Raw genomic sequence first — 5,052 nt, 5'->3', positions numbered from 1 at the left:
ACCTAGGATTATTTTTGAGTTGTACACAGAGTTACAAGGTAACGTAAGGATAAGTAATTAGATCAACTTTGACGGCTAAAGCGTTTGGTTAGTAGTGCCGTGCATTTTGCAATGCTTAGAAATGAGAGTAATTGAACGCTCAGGAGAGCCCAGTGAGATTTACTCAGAGGCATTAGCAAAGACAATTTGCTTCAATCAAACGAACATTCTAGAAAGAAGTGTTTGTCTCTGTTTTGTTGGTTTTCTTTGAAGACAATTGATCAAGGATCATATGAGCGAAACGGTAAGCATTTTCTAATTCTGAGCAAACTAAGAGTATTTTGACCACAGTGTAGGCCAAAGATTCAGAAAAGCTAGAGAGCTTTATGTCTCAGTGGTAGACAATTATGGGCGGCCGTAAACAAAGACGGACGTTCGGACAAAATTAGCGCTCACTGAATCCGAGTTCCTGACTGATGCTCTCAGCGGGACAGAACCGATGAAAGTAGTCGGCGATTAAAAGGAGGAGGCAGCCTTCTTAAGTGAAGAGGCAATACCGATCGTCATCCGGTTTTGAAAGCTTCTGTTGACTACCGAGAATTAACGGTTCGGTATTATGCGAGAGATCGAGGCCTAGGTGCCGTTCTATGTCAGGACGACAGTGGTAACAAGCAAAGCTGTGCTTTACTTGAGCCAGAATTTGGGCTCTCGTGAGATAACGTACTGCGCTTCAGGAAATAAATGCGCTTGCCTTGTGTAGGCCATTGATCAGTTGCAGCGTTGTCTCGGAGGTGCTAAATTTAAAGTAGATACAGACCATTGTCCCCTTGGCTGCAAACCATGACCTCGAAGAACAGTCGCCTTGTGAGGCGGAGCTTGATTCTTAAGAAAAAAAATATCATTTTGACATTAGGTAAAAAAAAGGGCAAATTGAATGGAAACGCTGACGCGCTCAGCCGCTCTTTCTAAGCCATTCTGGGGTGCTTTTTATGTATCAAAATTGATATTTTAGTTTTTTTTTGTCGTGCATTTCATTATGAGAAGGTTTCAGATAGCACGTTTGATTTCTCAGCACAAGTGAATCTTGAGAGTTTTGAGTGTGAGCTTTTGTTAAAGCTAGTAAAGAAAATTGGTTTGCCATCCCTCTTTTGGCTTGGTTGTTCGAAGGGGGCCGAGTACTTGCTTGTGCATGTGGTCGAGTTTCAGAAACAGTGTTGATGATTCGGCAATTACCCGGACCATGCCACAAGCGAAGGCCAGTTTCTGGCATTCAACTACGGACCCTTTCGTCGTCCCTGCGAGCAGCAGTGTTGACCGCTGCCCTCCGTGACTCATCTGGCAAGGGGGAAGCTGTTATGACCGCCATCGGTAGGCGCCATGCTGTCGCTGAAAAGCGTAGCCGGGCCGCGTTCCCACGCCTGGAACCCAGGTTTTCTTGGAACCAGCGTCGAGAGCTGACGGGGGAGCGGCGCTCTTTTAATCCTCAAACAAGTAGCCGTCTCGCCGAATGCCTATGCCCGCCAGGTATTGTCCCTGCTAGCCGGCGGATGAGACGTCACGTCGCCACGAAGCGGTAAGCCGTTCCAGAGGGGACAACAAAGACAGCGTATTCCTTTGAAGAAACGGCGACCGCCGCCACAAAGTGCCCTGCTAATTGAGCGGACAGATTGGCGGACCGTTTGATGTCTGCTGTCCGAAGCTTGGGACCCCTCGACCAGCGACATACACGACGAGCAAGAGCCTCTCTGGCGCCACCTTTAAGTGCAGTGATCTTGACTCGAAATTGGATGTTCACGTGCGCCGTGCATGCTCGTACCCCTCACCTGTTGTGTGTGTGTGTGATTGGTGTTCCACTGAAGAAGGAGGAGCCCGACAGGGCTTATAACGGTGCCGCAGAGTGCAGGACGTCGCTCTGAACCAAGTAAAAGTTCAACCACCACGTTCGTAGTTTGTGAAGGCTCTGAACTGTGTAGCGGTTCAACCACCACGTTCGTGGTTTGCGAACTCTTAACCTCATGCTGTAAATATTTGTAAATAGTGCCATAAACCTGTTTGTTTTTCGTATCCCCATCTTGTAAGCGTTCGTTTCCTCAACCCGAAGCTACACCACGCTACCACAGCACCCCGGGATCACAACAACTGGTGATCAGCGGTGGGATCACGACAGGGCTAAACGAGAGCTGGCACACGCACACTTTCTTACGGCTTGCGCTTCGGGTCTACTTCCCACCTTTAACCACCTTGAGTTCATGGTATATACTAGTTCACTGTATTCATGGCACTGCAGCCCAATGCTCGCTAAACGTTTCTTAAACCAAGGGGGTTACGCCCAGCGAGTATAACGTAGCAAGTTTTTCCTGTCAGATTTTTTATTGTTCAACAACGCACAGAAAAAATCTCTCACCGGCACCACCTTGGGGGTCAAAATGTTATACTAGTTACATACTACAACGTCTACGAAAGACGAACGGGTGCCGCTATAAGGAGCTTCGCCCCTAAAAAAATTGGCTGATCCCACGTACAGTGGGAATCGATGATATACGAAGCACGAATGAGAAATGCTGATATGCCACTTTAAAATCTGCGCAACGTTATGATTTCAAGGTAAATGATGCCGTACATGACTTCCGTGTCATGATTATCATGTTTGAATGTGTCGTTTACCCTCGTCATCTATTCACGTGACGTGATACCAAATTTGGTATATGTGGGGCTAGCGAAACGGCTACGAGCACGCTATGAGCGCGGTATGTTGTCATGTTCTTATATTACACACGTGCCAGGATTATCATGTTTGCACCAGTCATATATTTCGTCATCTATTGACGTCACGTAGCACCAAATTTGGTATATGTGGAGCTAGCAAAACGGCCGCCAGCGCATCATGAAGGGCCCAATATACTCCAACGTAGCGATGACGCGCGCGCACGCTGGGCACAGCGACGCTACGTTAGCAAAACGTGAGCACTTTAAAGCCTGGCGCCAGGCGCGACCAGCGTTCGTCGGCGCGGCCCGACGGCAACCGGTGCGAAATGCGACATGCTGCATTTCGCGCCGATGCGTTACCCAGACAAATCTGCGTCTCACTCTATTCGTTATGGGGGGGGGGGGGGATGCCGGACGCGCTGAAACGCGCATGCGTCAAAGCAACGCAGCGCGGCACGCGCCTGCGAGTATATGGAATGATCGGCACCTGGCGTGGCAACGCCGGCGTGACGCAACGAAATGAACGCCGATCGCCGATGAGCACGCGCACCGCGTCACGTCGAAATGTATGGGCGCATTCACTGTGGGATGTAGTCATGTTCTCACATGACACGCATCTCATGATTATCATGTTCGCACCAGTCACATACCTTCGTCATTCTTTGGCGTCACGTAATACCAAATTTGGCATATGAGAAGCTAGCGAAAAGGCCGCGAGCGCATCATCAGTGTGGCATGTAGTCATGTGGTTACATGACACGCATGTCGTGATTATCATGTTTTGATGTGTCATTTACCTACGCCGTTCGTCCGTGTCATGTAATATTGAGTTTGGTACATGTGAAGCTAACGAAACGACCGCGAGCGCATCATGAGCGTAGCATGGAGCCATGTGTTTACATGACACGCATCTCATGTTTATCATGTACCAGTATCATACCTTCGCGATTCAATCACGTCACGTAATACCGAATTTGGTATAAATGAATCAGCGAAACGGCCGCTAGCGCATCATGGGCGTGGCATCTTGTCATGTTTTTACATGACACGCATCACATGATTATCATGTTTGCACCAGTTGCACATCTTCGTCATTCATTCACATACTGTCATACCAAATATGGTATATGTGACGCTATTTAAACGGCCGCGAGCGCATCATGAACGTGGGATGCAGTCATGTTGTTACATGACACGCATGTCATGATTTTCATGTTAAGGGTCTGTCTTTTGTGTTCGCCATGCAATCATGCCACACCGTACCAGTTTTGCAACATGCCATGTGAACGAAACCACCGCAAGAGCTACAGGACCATGAAATGTAAATCATGACATTCATGACATACATGTTATGACTAGTCAGATATATTCTTCGTACAGTCATGTTATGCCATACCAAGTTTGGTATCGATACCATTATCGAAACGGCCAGGAGAGCTAAAAGTCGTAGGCGGCTAAATAGATAGATACGCTCAAAGTCGCCGAAGTTCGCTAACTTTGCTTCGCATTAAAAAAAAAAACGCGTTGAGAACGCGCTGTTTTTAGGCTGTGCCAAGGCAGCACAAATGCTACAAACGAGTTTCAAACGCACTGCATTAAGGCGGTGGCCAATCACGTACAAGTCAAGGAGGTGAGGCACCGGTTGCTAGGGGCATGGTGTAAGACATCTTACACCATGGCTAGGTGCGAGGAGAAGCACGCGCGCGCCCGCAGCCATTGCTATGGTAGAGGGTGGTGGACGGATCCCGACGGACGCCTGACATAGCCCGACTAAGAAATACATTCGCATTGAAAAGAAATGGACGTTTTCTACTATACAGTATGAAAACCCCTTTTAGAAACACCTTTACGTGGCATTGCAATGAATACATCTGTGCCTGTAAATTTGTCTTTTGTAGCCTCTGTTTCCGGGTTCTCAAGCGTGAAGGGCTGCGTGGCTATCGGGGACTGTATTAATGAATGTAATCGGTTGACCAACTAATCAGCATAATTATCGTAACGTGCTTACACCATTATATACGTAAAAATTAAAAAAAATGCGCCATTTCATTAGTTCTTATTCAAGAAAGTTGTTAAAACGGACATATAGATTAGCTAAAGCACCATAACTTCCAATGTAATCTAATACTTCTAATATATAGGCTCCATATTCTAAAATTCATACTATTTTATAATTCTCAATTCTAGGCCAATTCCCCCAAAGTAGGTATACGCCACAACTAATAGGTGAACAAGAACAATAATATGGTATCATAATCGCGAGTTGGGCTAATTGGTGGATGTTCATCGTAGAATAAATGACAGCGTAATGGTGCAAATACAGACAGACGTATTTACGCAGGTGGCGTCATAATAGAGCCATTTCCA

The sequence above is a fragment of the Rhipicephalus microplus genome, chromosome 5 (assembly GCF_043290135.1).
Source record: "Rhipicephalus microplus isolate Deutch F79 chromosome 5, USDA_Rmic, whole genome shotgun sequence".
Lineage (NCBI taxonomy): Eukaryota > Metazoa > Arthropoda > Arachnida > Ixodida > Ixodidae > Rhipicephalus > Rhipicephalus microplus.
This window is presented reverse-complemented; position numbering follows the sequence as displayed.